The sequence below is a fragment of the Tupaia chinensis genome, unplaced genomic scaffold (genome assembly GCF_000334495.1).
Source record: "Tupaia chinensis unplaced genomic scaffold, TupChi_1.0 Scaffold000272_1, whole genome shotgun sequence".
NCBI lineage: Eukaryota > Metazoa > Chordata > Mammalia > Scandentia > Tupaiidae > Tupaia > Tupaia belangeri.
In genome coordinates this window covers 839,405-860,105 of record NW_006159754.1, presented here as the reverse complement: position 1 = coordinate 860,105, position 20,701 = coordinate 839,405, and the positions used below count along the sequence as shown (strand labels likewise).

The following is a 20,701-nucleotide window of genomic DNA, read 5'->3' as shown; positions in this document are numbered from 1 at the left end:
CTTTCCCTTCTGATAATAGTTATTTGAATCTTCTGTCTTGTTTTATCAATCCAGCTAAAGGTTTGTTCATTTTGCTTGTCTTTTCATAGAACCAACTCTTAGTTTTGTTGATTTTTTTTTCTTGGCCTCATTTCTGAGCAGTTAAGAACTATGTCTGGCACCTGTGGTTATCTATATAGCTATAAAACAGAAAATACAGTTACTCATCTAGTTGAGAGAACAGATGAGAGTTACTCATCTGGTAATTGCAAAATTAAAAGATTTCCCAAGCATCACAGTAAATCCTAATTTCACATGTGAATCTGTGACAATACTATCTTACTTATCGATACAAAACTGCATCTTAAAACTTCACTTCAGTAATGGTGGGGATATTCAGTAAAACCAACATTACTTTCAGAAAATTTCCTCCTGAATAACTTTTAATTCTTAAGATGACTTATCAGTCTGCTATCAACTGCAGCACTGCCAAATAGCAGTCATGAAACAGCCAGTCATTTCAATAAGAAAGCTTCTGAGTAAGCTCAGACTCCATGGGTTCTCAAGCAACATTCCTGCGCAACATCGACATCTTAAAAACTCAGCCAAAATACTGCACTGCTATAATAATTTAGTCTTTTCCTAATTTTTCTTAATAAATGACTTTATACTACAATAAGCATCAAAAGAATATATACTATACTAAGCACTAGCAAGAAAAAGAGTTAGCTATTGTTGAGGAAATTTTGTAATATCCAGTTTTATTTCGTTAAATAGGATCTTCCCCCACAAATGTGATTGTGGCTGCCTACATATATTACACATACATGGTTCTAAAGAATTTCCTCCAAAGTAGTGTTCTCAAGAAATCCAATGCCTTAATACATTAATAACTTCATAATGTTCCTTAAAAAGCACCGTTACTTCCCAGCATTCAAATGACACATACATAGTTAAATTCCCATAAAGCAGAGTGTTTTAAAAAGCTTTTAAAAAGAGTGGTTCAGAACCTGTCATGAACAAAAGAGTTACATCACAGGAGAAAATAAGGCTTAATTTTTTAAGTAGAAATAAGATGTCCAATATTTTTCTGCAAGGAAACAAAAGGCTGTCCAACTAATTCCTCTAAAAGGAAAGCCATACAAACTAAAAGCAAGCCTCATCTCAGATTTTAACTATTATCATCAACCAAACAAATTTCCGTTTCAGCTTTGTGATGACTGATTCACACTTTGATTTTTTTCAGTGGGACTCTATGTCCCGTTCTCCCCCCAAAATGTATGCTTGTTCTTCTGGAGACATCGACAAAAGCTGTCTTCTTTCTATGTTAAACATCATTGAGCATTATTCATTAAAGTGGAATTTTTATTCAAGATATAGCCATATAAGAGAACTTTCTAAAGCAATGAAAATAACCAACATGGTGATATAACCAACATAGACAAATTTCACAATACAGCTGACAAAAAAAGCAAGTCACAAAGAATGCAAACACTATGATATGATCCCTGTACATGAAGCTCTTTAAAAGTTAAAATAACGGCCAGCAGGTGGCATGGTGGTAAAGGGTACTGGACTCCCACATGGTGGACCACAGTTCAAGTTCTGGACCTAACAGCTTGCTTTCTTGCTTTCTCTCTCTCTCTCTCTCTCTCTCTCTCTCTTTCTCTCTCACTCACACCCTCCTCCCTCACTCACTATGTCCCTCACCTGTCAAATTAAAATAAATACATAAAAGTAAATAAAATAATTCTTTTTTTTAGGTTATTTTTTTGTTTGGTTTGGTTTGGTTTTTTTTGCTATAGGGCACGTTGCTGGACTCCCATGTAGTCATCCACAGTTCGAGACCCAGACCCAGTGGCTTAAACTCACGTCGGATGCATGTGCGTGCATGCCCAAGATCCCGAGAGGAGAATGGAGGAGAAGGGTTTGTGGCGTGGCCATCCCCCCCGGGGGTGATTTCTCACTTTCTGTCTCTCTGTCTCTCTCTGTCTTTCTGGTGAGCGCCCATGCCCTATATAGCAAAAATGTGTCAAAAAAAAAACAACCTCAGACTCCTAGGCCAGCTCTGTGACATGGTGGGCAAGACAGTTGGTTCCCAAGTGGCAAGCCATGAAGGTCAAGCTCTGGACACTGCAGCTTGAGAAACATGCCAGACATGTATGTGTGCCCATGATCCCAAAGGAGGGTGAGATGGAGAAGCGACTGCAGCATGACCGTTGCCTGGGACGTGCTTTCTCCTCCCCTTCTCTTGCTGTCTGTCTTTCTAGCAACCACATGTTCTCTAGCCAAAAAAATAGACTCCCATAACTGAATAATTAAATGTCCAAATATAACTTCCAGGAGGAGAAAGGCTGCCCAGTCTGTTTCCTACTACATTCTTAGCTTCTAGCACAAGTTCTCGATACTTTTTTTTTTTGGAGAGATTTTCACTGTAGGGCGCGTGCGCTCGCCAGACAGACAGAGAGAGACAGAGAGACAGAAAGCGAGAAATCACCCCCCAGGGGGGATGGTCACACCGCAATCCCTTCTCCTCCATTCTCCTCTTGGGATCTTGGGCACGCACACACACGTGCCCAGCGTGAGTTCTAAGCCACCAGGTCTGGGACGCGAACCGCGGTCGACTACGTGGGAGTCCAGCGACATAGCCATTACGCTAACTGCTGGTTCTCTCGATACATTTTTAAATTAAAAGGAAAAGAAAAAGAAAAACCAGAACCCTGTTCAACTCCAGAGTTATAGCTTCTCATTCAGCAGGTATGAATGGTGTCTGGTAATTTATATTCTTCATATTATCAACATGTCTTCCAGGTGATTCGTATCACCAAGAGAGCTTGGGAAATATACTTTAGTCCAGTATATTACAAACCACCCAGGGCCTCCGATAAAAATAAATGCCCCGAGGTCCCTCCCCTAGAAATTCAAATAAGCAGCCTACAATTTGACTTTTTTAAAATGTCCCCTCGTGAATCCTTATGATCATGTCAAATTTGGAAAACACTTCTAAACAAAAGATTGGCAAATCAAGTCATTACTCATAAACTTCTTACAAGTCAATGTGGAGGTAGAGAGACAAACTACAGAAGGAAAATAAAAAGGAAAAAAAAGAGAAATTAGAGTACTAACAAAAACACACTTCATTATTCTTTCAAATAACCACTGCTGTTACCAGTGCTTTAGGTCGCCAACTCCAGAAATAAGTCAACAGCAAACAAGAAAAAGACAATTGACAATGAAACTGCTTTCATGAATATTAGACTCTTAAGTACTATTTAGGGAAACATGGTAGAGAATAGTGATCTTCTTGGTTATCAAAAATATTGTGCCCAATGTATCTGATAATATTAAATCTCTTGAACCAGAATGTATTATTATTATTATTATTTGGAGAGGTTTTTGATATAGGGCGCATGCACTTGCCAGAAAGACAGAGAGACAGACAGAAAGCAAGAAATCACTCCCTGGGGAGATGGCCACACTGCAATCCCTTCTCCATTCTCCTCTTGGGGTCTTGGGCACACACACACACACACACACACACACACACGCACGCACACACCCAGCATGAGTTTAAGCCACTGGGTCCAGGACTCAAACCGTTTTTGCTATAGGATGGCTTTTGCTATAGGGTGCATGCGCTCACCAGAAAGACAGAGAGAGAGATAGAAAGTGAGAAATCACCCCCAGGGATGGCCATGCCTTCTTCTCCATTCTCCTCTTGGGATCTTGGGCACACACGTACACACGCCTGGCATGAATTTTAAATCACCAGGTCCAAGACTTGAACCACGGTCAACTGCATGGGAGTACAGCAACAAAGCCATTACACCAACTGCTGTTCCCAGAATGTCTTATTTTTATGATGAGTCACACAAATGCCACCACCACCAGTAAAGCTAACACTGACAGAAAAACTTAATCTTGAGTCAGGCACTGTGCTATGCACCTGACATGAATGTTTTCCCCTCTAATCCTCAGAACAATCTTATAAAATAAAACAAAAATAATGCAGAGAAGAAGTAACTTGTGCTGTCATTCCAGTTTCCCTAATTTTTTTCTTTTTTTTTTGGAGAGGTTTTTGCTATAGGGCACGTGCACTCGCCAGAAAGACAGAGAGAGATAGACAGACAGAAAGTGAGAAATCCCCCCCCCAAGGGGGGATAGCCACACTGCAATCCCTTCTCCTCCATTCTCCTCTCGAGATCTTGGGCACGCACGCACACGCACCCAGCGTGAGTTTTAAGTCACCAGGTCCAGGACACGAACCGTGGTTGACTACATGGGAGTCCAGCGACATAGCCATTACGCTAACTGCTGGTCCCCCCAGTTTCCCTATTTTGAGGGACTCAATTTTCATGTGTAAATACCAAATTCTGACTGAATAAGTGAATCAATTTCCTTACCCACCATCCCTATCCCACTCCCTACTTCTTTTAATTTATGCACAATTCCTGAACAAATAGCTAGGCATGACCAATGACCTTTCACACAGTTCAGGTATTAAGAATGAAATTTAGGGACCAGCAGATGGTGTAATGGCTACACTGCTGAATCTCACATGGCTGACTGCAGTTCGGGTCCTGGATCCAGTGGCTTGAAATTCACTCTGGGCGCATGTGAGGGTGGGCCCAAAATCCCAGGAGAAAGGAGGAAAAGGGATTGTGGTAAGGCCACTCTCCCCAGGGAGTTATTTCTCACCTTCCCTCTCACTGTCTCTGTCTGTTTCTCTTTCTCCCCCATAAGTGCACATGCCCTAAGGCAAAAACCCCTCCAAAAAAAATAATAATAACAAAATGAATTTTAGCCTACATAGTTGATGGAGGATAAGTATGGGGTACCAGAACAAGTTAATACAATTTTTATTAATAATAGCTGCTTCTTTGAAACCTCACCCCACAGTTCTGTTCTTGGCGACCCTTTCTGTGTACCGTACGTACTCCCCCTTCAAGTGTTGCAACCTGACTATGAAGTTGACCATGCCTCACTCCTCTTAACCTCCCTTACTTTTATACTTATCACAATACTCATTACTTTCTATAATACTCTAATAGTCTTGTAATGTTTATTGTTTAATGTCCATTTTTCAGTAAGAATATATACTCCTCAAAGTGCTCTTTATTTATTTTTTTTTTTGGAGAGGTTTTCGCTATAGGGCGTGTGCGCTCGCCAGACAGACAGAGAGAGACATAGAGACAGAAAGCGAGAAATCACCCCCCAGGGGGGATGGTCACGCCGCAATCCCTTCTCCTCCATTCTCCTCTCGGGATCTTGGGCACGCATGCACACGCGCCCGGCGTGAGATTTAAGCCACCGGGTCCGAGACGCGAACCGCAGTCGACTACGTGGGAGTCCAGCGACATAGCCATTACGCTAACTGCTGGTTCCCTGCTCTTTATTTTTTTTGGATAAATCACAAGTACCTAAATAGTGCATGGCATATATTATATTAGGTGTTTAATATTTATAGAATGAATACACACACGACCTCTCTTGATATCTTTTGCAGAATCTGTGAATGTGGCCACCCATTAAATACACCTCAAAAATGATTTATACAACCCGGCAGGTGGGGTGTGGTGGTTAAAGGTGCTAGACTCCTCCACGGCCAATCACAGTTCAAGTCCCAGACTTGGCGGTTTGCTTTTTTACTTTCTCTCTCCCTCCCTCTGTTCCTCTCTGTTCAAATTAAAATAAAGAAAGTTAAATAAAATAATTCTATAAAAAAGTTTTATATATACATTTAAAAATATACATGAATAGAATGAAACAATAAAATATTTTGTTAAGACATTAAACTCTGGTGGTAGGACTCTACATAGTTTTTTATTATTTTCTTTATATTTATCTACATGTTTCAGAATTCAAAAATTAAGTTTCTAAAGTCTATTTCATTTTATACAGCATATACTAAATAAGACTCAAAGAAAATAAACAGAAATCCATTTCAACAGCTCAAGTTTTCTAACTGTGAATTACTTTTTAAAAAAACAAATTTTACAGACTTTTATTTTCAGACACGAAGGTCACTGGGAGAGAGACAGAGACAGTGAAAGGGAAAGTAAGAAATTACCCCTCATGGGGATGACCACACCACAATCCCTTCTCCTCCGTTCTCCAACTGGGAACTTGGGCATGCACACACATGCACCCAGCATGATTTTCAACCCACCAGGTCTGGGCCTCAAACCAAAGTCAGCCATGTGGGAGTCTGACAATGTAACTGATATGCCATCTGCTGGCCCCAGTAGGCATTACTTTTAAAGAACAAAACAAGGTTTTGGGGTCTGGCAGGTGGCGTGGTGGTTAAGGTGCTGGACTTCCACATCGCTGACTACGGTTTGAGTCCCAGACCTGTTGGCTTGCTTTCTCACTTTCTCTTTTTCTCTCTGTCTCTGTATGGTCAAATCAAAATAATAATAATAATAACAACAACTAATACAATAAATAAATTATTATTTTTTAAAAATAAGTTTTTTTAATGAATAAGCAACAATGCTTTTAATTTACAAGTTTATTCACAATTGGGAAGAGATGAAATGATTTTAAGTAAACTGCACAATTGAGAAAGGGTGAAAAAAAGTAGATCTTGAACAGAGAGTTAAAGAATCCTACCCATCATATACTCTCTACAAGCATTCAACTATACTCAGAAGAGTCTATGCCATACTGTAGTCTTCACAGTTATCATTATTGCCACAAAGGCTAAAGGTGGCAGCCACCGGGCCCCAAGACATGCACACGACGGGCGGTTGGTTCATCACAAACAACAGGTCACATTGCAACAACAGCTCAGCACTGTGCTCAGGCCAAAGGCATAAACAAACCAAGACCAAACCTCTCATTTTTCTTTTTTTTTTTTTAAAGAAAACTTCTCCTTTTATTTATTTATTTTTAAGAGAGATTTTTGCTATAATGTGCATGTCCTTGCCAGAAAGGCAGAGAGAGACAGAAAGTGAGAAATAACCCCCCCTTGGCGGGGGGAAGGGGGAATGGCCACGCCGCAATCCCTTTTCCTCCATTCTCCTCTCAGGATTTTGGGCATGTAAGCATGCACACCAGGTGTGCTTTAAGCCGCTGGATCTGGGACTCAAACCATGGTCAACTATGTGGGAGTCCAGTGACATAACCATTACATCATTTGCTGGTGCCCCAAAATCTCTCGTTTTTAGATTTATCTTTTGGAACTACTCCAGACATCAATTCTAAACCAAAAAAAAAAAAAAAAATGGTTCAAGCAGGAGCCAGAAACCATACAAGTAAATTAAACAGGTGTTTAATATAAATAATTATTAAACTATGATATGACAGTAATATAAAGATACAAAGAGAGGTGATGGTCAGCTAGATGGTATAGTGGTTAAGGTGGCTGGATCCCACACGGCTGATTGCATGGTTTGAGTCCCAGACCTGGCAGCTTAAAAAACACCAGATGTATGTGCATGTGTGCCCCAAATCCTGAGAGAAGCATGGAGAAGCGACTGTGTCGTGATCATCCCACCTGGGATATGTTTTCTCACTTTCCTTTTCTCTCGCTCTGTCTTCTCTCAGTACAGTACCCTACAGTAAAGTTTTTAAATAACTAAAATGTTGGGGCTGGAAGTGGCATGATGGTTGAGGTGCTGGATTCCCATGTGGCCTGCTATGGTTCAAGCTGAATCTCGCAGCCTGCTTTCTCACTTTCCCTTTCTCTCTCTCTGTCTCTCTCTGGCCACATTTAAAAAAATTAAAAATAGTAACAAATAAAATTAAATAAATAATGTTTTTAAATGTTTAAAAAAAGAGGTGAGGAGCAACAGGAGAAGGAGATTCTAAAGGACCATGAGAAAACTGGGAGTGATAAATATGTTCATAAACTTGATTATGGCGATGGTTTCATGGCTGTACAATTATGTCAGAGCTTATCTAAATACATTTTTTAAATATGTATCCACCAAAGCACATACTGTAAATATGTACAATTTATTGCCAAGTCAATTTTAAGTCAATAAAGCTGTTTCTAATTTTTTTTCAAGTAAAAGAACAACACATCAAACAAGTTACCCCTAAAGGACAAATTCAGAAAGAGGTTCCCCCCCCTAAAACTGGAGTTCAGGCCTCAGTGAAGAAAGTGCCGTTGCAACACTCTAGATGACATCATTTTGCCGGGATGACTGGACCAGACTAGTCCAAAGCTGCCAGCCAAGCAGAAAACAACCTTCCGGGGCACGGGCAAGCTGAGGCTGGTGGATAAGCATGCAGAGGTAGGCAGGGCACTCTGCAGACATGAGCCCACATAGAGTACCCACATTGCGGGGCTGCAGGAAACAAGCCCCTGAACTCAGCCAGCCAAGGCTGGTGGGCAAGCACACAGAAGGAGTTAAGGCATCGCCTGGCCGGCAAGGAGCTGTGAGATCACTGAGGGCCTGGGTACTTTGGGCACATGGCTGGGAGTTGGCACTGGGTGTCCCCCCACAAAAATAGTAACACCATGCAAAAAAAAAAAAAGAAAAAGAAAAAAAGAAAAGAAAAAACGCTTCCTCCAGCAAGTTCCCTCTAACATCTTGTCCCCTCTGGCACCTAATAAAACTAAAAGGAGAAACGCTTAGAGCCCATCCCCTTATCACAGAGCAGGTACTGAAGGTGAATGTGGAGCTGAGAAATGGTAAGTTCATAACGTGCACAGTTACCTTTCTGTTCTTAGTAGTATTTAAATGATGCAGTGTTTCTCTCACTTAAAATAAGGGAGACAGGCCGGCTACATGGCTTGGTGGTTAAGGCAGGTGAATCCCACATGGCCGACTCTGAGGTTAGAGTCCTGGACTGGGCAGCTTGAAAGACACACTGGGTGTGTGTGCATACATGCTCAAAGTCCCTGAAGGAGAAAGAGATGGAGGAGAAGGCACCGTGCTGTGACTATTCCCATGGGAGCTGCTTTCCTGCTCTCTCCCTCTACCCCTCATCTCTAGAGAGCACAAGCACCCACTAGCATTTTCTTTCAAGAGAGATTTTTGCTATAGGGTGAGAGAGAGACAGAAAGCAAGAAATCACTTGCTGAGAAATCCTCCCACACACACACCTCAATCCCTTCTCCATTCTCCTCTTGGGATTTTGGGCACGCACATACATAACATGCCTGGCGTGAGTTTTAAGCGCTGGGTCCAGGACTTGAACTGAGGTCGACTATGTGGAAGTCCAGCAACATAACCATTACATCATCTTCTGGTCCTCAAACTGGCAAATTTTTAAAAATAACAAATTGAGCAACAAAAAACTAATTTTTTAAAATAAAAGCAATAAATAGGATGAGGTACATATTAAAGCATAAGAGAAGTAGCCTGAAAAAAAAAGAAAAGAAAAAGAAAAACAAGGGCTGTCTTTATGTTATCTGAATTTCATCTCAAAAAACTATTTTCAAAAAAGAGGGCAGGTTGCCCAGGTGGTTGAAGTGGCTGGATCCCACATGGTCACTGTGCAGTTCTAGCCCCAGTCCAGTGACTTGGGAGACATGCTGGGCACATGTGCATACATGCCAAAACCCAAGAGAGGCAGAGAAGAAAGAATTTCATTACCATCCCCCATGGGGAGGTACTTTCTGAGTTTGTCTCTCTGTCTCTTTTCAGCAAGCACACATGCCCTCTTGCAGATTAAAGCATTTAAAATTCATGTTGGACAAATACATAAGTGACAAACAGTCCTTCCTTTTTCAAGGTCAAACGTAAATACAAGCACAATAGTTAGGCAAATATTCTTCAGTATTTAATAAGGTCTTTTATATCTAAGCAAAGTAAAAGTTCAAATACTCTCTCTCATGACTTTACTCAGAAATATTAGTTTATTGGAGCTTGCTTATACCCTCATGAGTAAGGAAAGCCCGCCCCCACGTGGCCAACTATGGTTGAAATCCCAACCCTAGCAGCTTAAAAAGCATGCCAGGCCCATATGCATGTGTGCCCCAAATCCTGACATCCTGGAGAGATGGAGGAGAAGGGATTGTAGTGTGATCATACCTCACTGGGAGGTGCTTTCTCCCTCTGCGTCGTCTCTGAAGGGTGACCTCACTGGGAGGTGCTTTCTCCCTCTGCGTTGTCTCTGAAGGGTGTCAAGAAGGAAGGAAGGAAAGAAGGAAGGAAGAAAAAAAAGAAGGGGAGAAGAGAAGAAAGAAAGAAAGAAAGAAAGGAAGGAAGGAAGGAAGGAAGGAAGGAAGGAAGGAAGGAAGGAAGGAAGGAAGGAAGGAAGGAGGGAAGGAAGGAGGGAGGGAGCAATGGATGGAGGGAGGAAACTGAGTCTGAACTACAATCACATTTAATTAAACTTCAACAAATTGCGAACTCCTTAGAAATAATTCTAAATCAAATTCTTGTAGCTGATAAGAAGCTCTCTTACATCAATGAGCAAAATATGTCAAAATTTTACTTATCTTCTCAATTTACAATAATGTGGCTACAAAAATGTAAATGTTTTAAACTGTGACTATTGTGATTGTTAAGAGTCTAAAACCACAAAATTAGCGATGTTCCTCCGACTTTATTTTAAAATCAAAGACAGATTTCTTCAAAAATGTCTCTACCTAATAACTACAGAAAAACCTAAATATCTTTCTCACAGATCCCTCCTCCCAAGAGGAATACACAAGCGGATAGATATTAAAATGCCTGTTCATGTAACTCTCTGCCTAAAAGGTTAAACAGCTTTTAAAATAAAGTTCAAAACTAAATTCAATCTCACACAGTTCTTCCTAAACCAGTTACTGTTTATGTCTCCAGCTTAATTCCTTGCCCTCTCTCTAGCCTCTTCTCTATCAATACATAAACCTCCTCTTCTCCCAGCCTCTCATACAGTGCCTTCTGTATATCATAAAGCAACTAAACTAATTCAAGCTGTTCATCACTATCATTTTTTAAGCTCCTTGAAGTTAAGACCACTATACATTTTCTGATTCTGTATACCATGCATTCGATACAACAATCAGAAACAAGCTACTACTGGGACCAGCGGGTGGCATGGTGGTTAAGGCACTGGATGGTCCCCCAGGGCTGGCCATGGTTTAAGTCCTGGACCTGGTGGTTTGCTTTTCTCTCTCTCTCTCTCTCTCTCTCTCTCTCTTTCTCTCTCTCTGTGTGTGTCTCTCTGGTCAAATTAAAAATGAATGAATAAATAAAGTTAAATGAATAATAAAAAAAAAGAAAGAAATTACTATTGTATTATTTAAAGTATGAAAGTGTGGAGGCCAGCAGGTGGCCTGGTGGTAAAAATACTTGACTCCCACATTGCCTACCGGGGTTTGAGTCCTGGATCCAGTGCCTTGAAGCTCATGCCAGGTACGTGTGTGTGTGTGCCCAAAATTCTGAGAAGAGAAGAGAATAGAAGAGAAGGGATTGCAGTTCGGACATTCCCCGGGGAGTGATTTGTCAGTTTCTGTCTCTCTGTATCTATCTCTTCATCCCTCTCTGGCGAGTACACATGCCCAATGGTAAAAACTTAAAAAAAAAAATGTGTGCATAACTATTATGATCCATTATTAAGGTCTAAAATATTGTGGCTAGTTTTCCTTTATATAAGGACAAAGGCCAAAAATATTTACTAGATTATGTTTGGCTCTATTCTTAAAAATTACAATGCACTGTTAGTAAATAGCATCAAGCATAACATTAATTTCGTAGACATCTTTTTTAAACATCTAGTTTGTTAACTAAATATAAATTTAGCTTGAAGTCTATTCAATAGGAGCTCACATCAGTTCTATTTACTCTGTATTAGTAAAATGAAACATTAGTGCAATAGACATTTTACCAAAACTCCGAAAAGCAGATTTTGTTTTAAGTTGGAAAATTCCAACTACCTCATTTACAGATGAAGAAATGAAGTCATTTATGCAAAGTCACCCAGTTACTTATTGAGCAAGTTGGGTAACACTCGCATTCCCTTAACATTGATGCTTTCAGCTACAATAATAGAGTAACTTTATTTCCATTCCAACTTCACAAATAAGGCAATGCAATTCTCTTTTCCTCTGTCTTCAATCTAGTGAGTGCATGGGTTCTTCATGTTTGCTGTATCTGATTCCCTTATCTTTAAGATCTAGACCCTGCCTTAACACAAATTCCTTCTCCCTGTCGTAAACATTTAATGAGTACCTGTACTTCCTGAGCTTTGTATCATCTAAGTCGTTCCAGTGGAAGACAAACATGAGCAAGAAAGACACATCCCTTCCTTAAGAGCTTTACCAAATTAGTTGCAACTGGGCTCTTAGCATTTCTTGCTTAAATACTGCAACTATAAATCTATGTACTGCGACACGGTACAAGAATGATCCCTTCTATTATATTATAAAAATAAGCCTTGTCTCTCCCACTAGAAGATAAGCTCCATGAAGACAAGGATTTTTGTCTCTTGAGTTTACTGATATACTAAGTGCCTCGAACAGTGCCTAACGTAGAAAGTATATCGAGTGAATGAATGCGTTAGAAAAACCCGAAAGTAGTAGAAGCCAAGTCATGTTTCCAAATATGATGTGATAGAAGACATAAGCCTTCCCGTGTCTTCCTCTTCAAGCTTACAGCTCAATTTTTTGTTTGATTGACCAGTTACTAGGGCTTTGCATGACAGGAAACTAAAAATAGCAACAGATTTTACTGCTTAATTTAACATCATGCCCTACCGAATTGTACCAAACCTTACAAAATGTGCCATGGAAAGAAATCAACAAGCCCTCCTATTTAGTTCTGAATCTTTTTTCAAGTCTAAATGGTCTCCAGATGTTTTTCTTTCTTACAATAGCTTCTGGGACTTCTGCGTTTGTCTCCATTTGTAAAGATGATCACAAAAACATCTCAATTATCATCTATCCTGTACCAGGTACTTTTCATACCTTCACTCTAATGTTCAATCAGCTCTCAGAATCCATTATTACAGTCATCATTATTTTATGGAATAAAATACTGGAAGCCAAAGCATGGGTGGCACAGCGATTTGTTCCCAGAATCTTTATTCTTCCCATCACATCAGATTGCCTTCTCCTCTTCGCCTTGGAAGTGGTTCTCCCTCAGCCGTGGCTCTCAGTAGAATACAATCTCTCCAGCTGTGTACTCCCTGGTTCACTGCTGTCCCCCGTAACAGGCACACGGGTGCTCTGATTATAAAGACTGCTATTAATTAATTCAGGGTAAGAGGAGAAAAAAATAACAAATCTGGAGACATTACAACAATTCGACATTTAGCATATGTTTATAAATGCCTGGCACTATTCAAAAATCGCAGCATCTTTCAGTTCTTAGTGTGAGACTCCCCAGCCTCCCATTTACTGGCTCTCTTTAAATGTAGTCTCGCTCCCAAAATTTTCCCTCCTCACTAACTTTCCTCCTATTCTTCCAAGATACAAATAAAAATGTGCTATAGGGAAAAAACAATGGGTGAGTTTATTTTATGGAAAAAATGTGCATTTATGAGGGATTTTAGGAGTCATATCACTCCTGTGAAATTGTGACCTACAGGGAGAACGATTGCTTTAAGCCACTTCTTGCAATGCTCCTTTTTATGGAATATACAGTGCTTCCAATTTTCATTTTATATTTCCTAGTTTCTGAACAACCCCTCACTTTCAAAACTAAACTCCCTACCATCCTCTCTCCTCCTAAATCCACTCAAAGCTGCTCTTTATCATGACATCTACATCTGCTAACAGCATTACTATCCTTCCGAAAACTTGTCTTAGGCCCAGACTTAACCCAGTTCCCAAGTTGAATGTCGACATTTTCCAAATCTGTATCCTTCATGATAGTCATTACTTCTAGCCTGAACTACTATAATTAAACATGGTACTTGTACCTCAGGCTTCTACTCCTCCACTGGACCTCTGTTCCCAGATTAATTCCCACAAAGTGGGGATTCTTCTCAACAAAAATCATATTCAAAAAATTCTTAGTTTGGGGGCCAGCAGGTGGCGTGGTGGTTAAGGCGCCGAACACTCCGACATGGCCGACCACGGTTCCAGTCCCAGACATGGTGGCTTGCTTTCTTTCTCTCTCTCTTCTCTCTCTCTCTCTCTCTCTCTCTCTCTCTCTTCCTCTCTGTCTATCCTCTCTGGTTAAATTAAAATAAATAAATGAATACATTAAGAATTGAATAAATAATTCTTTAAAAAACATTCTTAGTTTGTCACTTAAGGACCTCCGTAATCTGAATCCTTCTATCTTTATCAGCCTGTTCTCAAGCATACAACTTTGGTGAATGCTCTGTGCTTTTTCCACCTCTATTTCCACCTGTTTGTCTGGGTAGCATCCTTATCTGGTGCTATTTTTCTTCTCCACCTTCTCCAATTGCTAACAAGAATGGCCACATCCTTTATGAAAGAGCGAAGGCTGAGGCACATCATTCACTGGACATACATTCTATCTAATGCTTTACAAATTATCCTGAGTCCCATAAAAATACTATGAGGAAGAATGTAAGGAAACCAAAGAGAAATTTACCCAGAGATCACCAGGAAGTAAGAATTCAGAATAGTTCCATAGCATTTTTTTAAAGAATTATTTATTATCATTTTTTCGAATTTTGACCAGAGAGAAAGAACACAAGTTGCCAGATCTGAGACTTGAACTGCGGTCTGCCACGTGGGAGTCCAGAGCCTTTAACTACCATACCATCTGCCAGTCCCATCCCATAGTATTTTTAACAAAACACAACACAAGAGGGACAGTCAGGTTATCTGGATTCAAATTCTAGCTACTCTACTAACTACCTGTGTGAATTCACCAAATTATGTGTCTCTGATGCCTGTTACCCACCTATAAAAAGGAGATAATTGCACTACCACATCAATGATCATGAGAATTACAGGAAGTCATATAAAGTGCTTAGAACTGTATTTGGTCCACTGTAACTAATGTTAGCTAATTACTGTTTTGTTGTTACTTGCTTTTATTTCTTTCATGACAATGCAAGACAGAGTGCAAGGGCTGGGGGCAGGGAGGGAGAGAGGGAGAGAGAGAGAAAGAGAGAAATACCCCCAACAGTTTCACACTGCGATCCACACTAGCCCTCTCACCCAGCCAGGATCAAGGGTGTGTGGGCCTGAACTGGACCGGCTGTCAGGGAATCAAATTTGCAATCTTCCACATGGATCCGGCCTCACTTGAGCAATGTTTCACCACTGCACCAAGAACCCCAGTTATTTATATGCGGTGATACATGAATTTTGACCACACAAATCATATGCTCTCCTTGTTCCCAAGTCAGCTTTCGAGCAATGTAAAAGCTTCATAAAATACTATTTTTGAAACATACTCTATATATCTGCAGACTACATGAATGTTTAAACAATTCACCACCAGGCTTTATTAAGAGGAATTCACTTGTCTACCAATTCTGTTTCCTCTTCTGAGAAAACTAACAAAGCCTACCAACTTTCTTCCTCTTTTTATGTCATGTGAAACTACCATATGCAATGCCATATGGTAGTTACATGTCAAATGAATGGTGCAAAACATTATTCTGATTCAAACTCATTTTGCCTTGTGCTAAACATTAATCCCCAGATTCTAAACTGTCCAATAAACAGCTTTTTGAATGTAAAAGCCATCTATTTTTAGATCACACCACCATGAAGTAAGCATATCATATTTGGCCTAGCCACTTCATTTCATACATTTTTATGGCAAGAGCTATAAGGTAATCCTTCCTTATCCATCAGGTACGTTCTAAGACCACTAGTACTGAACTCTATGTATACTATGTTTTTCTATGTATACATAGCTGTGATAAAGTTCACTTTATAAATAAGGCATAAGAAGATTAACAATAATATGAAATGTATAATGCTATACTGTAATTAAAGTTCTGTGAATGTGGTCTCTCTAAATACTATACTCACTATAAGTAGACTTCAAAAAGCTGGTGGGAAAAATGGAATTAAAATGAGAGTTTATTTTAGTGCAAAACAATTTGAAATCCATGCATAGTTTTTCATAATACACATTTCCCATGAGCTTTTTGAAGACTCCTGTATTTTCGGACCACAGTTGTCTGCAAGTAACCAAAACAGAGGAAAGCAAAACCACGAACAGCAGAGACTACTACAAGACATAAAAATGCTTCCTATCTAACCTAACTCAGACATAAACCTACCTCTATAGTCATACCTCTGGTCCAACCCTCACTTTCCTAAATTAGAGCCAAAAAATTTTCTGATCAATCAGTAACTCTGGGATGCAGAAAAATATCAAGAGAAGGAAGCTGAATGTAACAGTTTAGGTCCCTATAGAATGCTCGAGAGAAACAATCTTTAAACAAAAAATTTTCTGATCAATCAGTAACTCTGGGATGCAGAAAAATATCAAGAGAAGGAAGCTGAATGTTAGTAACAGTTTAGGTCCCTACAGAATGCTCGAGAGAAACGATCTTTAAACGAACAAGGAGATGAGAACTTACCCGAAATCTTTCAGTATTAAACCACTCAAATCAAGATTTTGTCCACACAATTTACATTACACATGAAGACAAGTCATCAAGCTACCTGACTCAAAGGCAGAAGTAATACATATCTATTAATGACAACTGTCATTCCTTACACACAAAGAAGGAGTTGTGCTCCTACCCAACCATCCTCAAAACAAAATAAACAAAAAAAAAATTTTTTTAACTGTTAGGGGGCACATGAGAGCCAAGGGTGGGCGGGGAGAGGGAGAAAGAGACCATGCATTCCTCAGTAGGGTGTGTCCTGCTGCAATCACTTCATTTCTCCATCTTGTAGGGATCTGGAGTGTGTGTCACACACACGTACAAACACACATAGCTTGCATGTTTTTCAAACTGCTGGGACTAGGACTCCAGCCTCAGCCAGTCATGTGGAATCCAGTTTCCTTAAGCCCTAGGCTAAGGGGCTGGCCCAACAAAAATAACTCTGAGGCTTACCATGTAACAGACACATTTTATTTCATTTAATCCTCACAATAACTCTTCACTCATTTAGAAACAAATGTCAAAGAATTACTAAGTGGCAAAACTAAACCTAGCCCAATCCCTGGATTCTTATTCTGAAACATTTGTAACACATTTTACACTTACATCATCCTCTGGATACAGGCATATTCAAAACAAAACAAAACAAAACTGAAACAAAAGCTTCATGAAATAATATTTACTCTTACTGAATAGATCGTCCTGGGATTTTTTTTTCTTCCTTTCTTCCTTCCTTTCTCTTTAATATTTATGTTGATGCTCTAAATTGATGCTAAAAAAAATCTATCAATAAATCTTTGTGGGTCCTGCATTACAACACTGCATTACATTTCTCACCTCCTGTTTAAACTTCTTTTTAAATGCTACCACAAGGCAGTTTTGTTACTTTGAAATAGAGTTAATCTCAACCAATTAAAAATGTCCTTAAATAGATTTGATCTTTGAAAGCCCTTCCTTAAATCTTGATCTGTTTCTCTACCAGCACTCTTTGGAAGCACACCCATCTCCTTTATTCATACTGTATCAAAACCTACAGATGTTCTCCTTGGAGAACAACTCATCCTTGTTAAACAGAATTCATTAGTTTTCACCGTTCCTACTGCATCACCAACGGATTATCAGCCTAGCAGGTTTGGGGCAACAGAGGACCTGAGCAGCTGCCCGCGGTGCTGAAACGATGGATGAATCGATAGTTTGGGAAATTTACTATTGCCGATTTAGGACAAAACTGAGGAATTTACCAAGAGCTGGCAGAGAACACTCAGTAGCTGCCACCAGAGTTGCCTAAGTGCTTCTGGGATGCTATCTCTCGGCTTCCGAGTCTGCCCACTCCCTCTCTCGGACAGTTCTTCCAACCATGCAGGTCAACTCCCGAAGCGTCCTGGCCGAGCTGCCGACTTTAAGAGGTCAGGGACGCGGTATCTAGCGCTAGGACGTGACGTCCCAACCTGCACTCTGAGCTTCCAGGGAGTGAAAAGGGGGATAGGACCAGGGAAAGAAAGGAAGGAAGTGACTGCCCCCTTTTACGTTCCAAAAACAAGAGTCCCCTTAACCAAAGTGAAGCGATTCGCGGAGGACTCTGCGGCCAGCGCTTCATCAAGACAAGCCTCCCGAGCATCCTCCGAGGCTCCTGCCGCCTAGCAAGGGAATGTGAGTAGCAATACGGATAATCCGACAACTTTAGACACATACCAATCCGCGGGATGCAATGCGGGGGGGACTCGGTCCTCTAAGGGCAGGCTTTCTTATTCCTTTTGCAGAAAGCTTACTCTACTCTGCGCCCCTCCGGGGGGACCAACAAGGACCCCGGCAGCTTGGCCGACTCGGAGCTCGAGGGCCAGCGACGGGGGTGTGTTCTCCCGGCCAGGCCCCGCGGAAGAACCCCGCCGCCTGGTCGCCGCGAAGCCGGACAGGTCTTACCTGGAAGCCCGGCTCCCAGAACACAAGCAGGCTGGCCGGCCGCGTCGCTGTGCAGAAACCCCTAGCCTGACTTCATGACTGCCTATCCGCACCGACCCCCACAGCCCGGAGTCGGAGCGGGGAAGACAACACCAGGACGAGACGGAAGTCCCGCCCCACGCGCCTCATTGGCCTCCACCCGAAGACAGAGGCAAGCCATTGGGCCACAGAGCTGCCTGTTAAGGCTCCTTCCCACTCTCACGCCGGGTCTCCGCTTGCTACTGCTCGGCTGGGAGAGATGCCCAGTTCTCGAGTCTCGTTCTTGACCGCGTGATCGGTCCTCGCTGGAAGAGCAGAGCAGGGCAGGGCAGGGCAGACTGGGGCGGGCTTCTGGGGAACTGGCGCGCGGCTGAAGAAGCCGCCCTTGCAAAGGGAGGAGGCGAGCTGGCGGAGGGGATGAGCTGTGGGCGCCTGCCACCGACCATGTGCTCGCAGCAGCGAGGCTGTGGGGTCTGAAGGGCGCGGGACCAAATGGCCAGAGCCTTTCCGCCTGATCCCCTCCGGCTGTTGCGCCAAAGTAATCACAAGCTGCCCCTGGGCCGGCCTGGCTTTGGCGCCGATGCGGCTCCTCCCAGCGTCACACTGTACCCGCTAAAGAGGGCCTCACCCCTCTGCACTGCATACCTGCTGAGGCAGCGGAGTGTGACACCAAAGCCGACCAACGCCCTAGAGTTTGGATCTCGGTGTTAGAGATTCTAACGTGAGCACCCCGGGCCCATCTTAAAGCCCAGCTGACATCAGCATGACGCGCGCCATCCCTGGGGCTCTGCAAAAGTAAACTGGGTGATTCAGCCTTTTTAAACACTTGCATCCTTTTGCTGAACCAAAAACCTCGTCCCCTACAGCCCTTCTGATAAGCTTTACCCCTTCTGTTTGTCCCAATCTTAGACAAGTTTACTTTTAAATTTAAATTACTGGATTAGACCTTACATACTGATAACCATTTGCCAACTGGCCCCTTTAAAGAGGCACTGTGTGACTTAGTGCAAAAATTGCAGTCCTGAACTGAAATGTCAAGAAACATAGATTATAGTCCTATCTCAGCTTCAAAATAATTAGGCGCCTTTAATATACCTTTACAGACTTAAAGTCCTTCAACATCATCTTTTAAAAGTGGAGTTGGGGATGAGGTCATCTTAGAAAGAACATCAGTAGAACCCCATTGGATTTGCTGCATGCCATCCCCACTGGGGAGGGAGGTGGTGATTTCTCACCCTCCTTCTCTCTTTCTGGTTCCAGGGATCAAGTGCAACCTGTGGAATAAAACCTAAATAAATAAATAACTATTTTTTAAAGGCTATCAAAGGTACTTTTCATTGTATCCTATAACTGTTTGTAACTTTTCATTGTGAAGACAGTCAATACTTAAGTAATACACAGTCCGCTTTTTTGAGAAAGTCATAAAGTCAGAATTGGGAATATTACTTTAAGGTTAGTGCAATTACTGTAAACATTTACTATATCTATAAGCATAATTCTCATAAATTATCACCAACTGATTCCTATGTTAGGTTTTTTTTTGGGAGGGGTGGGGAGTAGTGTTCTTTGAATTGTTTTTGTTAGAGGGCATGCACACTCTAAGAGAAAGAAAGGAGAAGGCACCCCCCCATGGGGAATGGTCACATCACATCTCCCCTCCTTTCAGGATGTTGGGCACACAGGCACATGTACCTGGTATGTTACTCAAGCCCAGGGTCGGGTACTCAAACCACAAGGTCAAAGTCAGCCATATAGTATGACCGTCTTAACCACCAGGTCATGGAGCTAGCCCTTCTTTTGGGTTTTTTTCTTAAAGTTTATTTATTTATTTCTTCCATAAGAGAACGAGACAGACAAGTTCTCCCAGCAGAACATCCTCACCACTCCAGCTCCAGTGTCCGCAGGCCTGGATCACAGGCACTTACATACATGCCTGCTGTGCTCAGGAAGGTCCCAGATGCAAGCCAGATGCAAACCTCACACGGGTCCAGTGGTGCTATCACTGCACCACCACCTGGCCCTGATCTCTATATTATATAAGAGATTTCTTGCATAATAGCAAAAATAGTATTAAAAAAAAAAGCTACACTTTGTAAGTTAGAAAAAGCACAAATAAGACCTTTGTTTATTTCTTAAATTGGTGTAATGGCTATGTCACTGGACTTCCATGTAGTCAATTGCAGTTCGAGTCCCGGCCCCGGGGGCTTAACCTCATGCCAGGTGTGTGTGCATGCATGCCTAAGATCCCGAGAGGAGAAAGGAGAAGGGATTGCAGTGTGGCCATCCCTGGGGGGTGATTTCTCGCTTTCTGTCTCTCTGTCTCTTTCTGTCTTTCTGGCAAGCGCACATG

At 41.5% G+C, this 20,701-nt stretch overlaps 1 protein-coding gene across 1 annotated transcript in view; it reads right to left on the bottom strand.

Moving 5' to 3' along the window:
• RNF13 (ring finger protein 13) overlaps window positions 1-18,573 on the bottom strand; it is a 126,867-nt gene extending 108,294 nt beyond the window's left edge. The window contains exon 1 of the mRNA XM_014588282.2: window positions 18,334-18,573. The gene's annotated coding sequence lies outside the window, so the exon portion shown is untranslated. The remainder of the gene's footprint in view (window positions 1-18,333) is intronic.
• Between the last annotated feature and the right edge of the window lie 2,128 nt (window positions 18,574-20,701).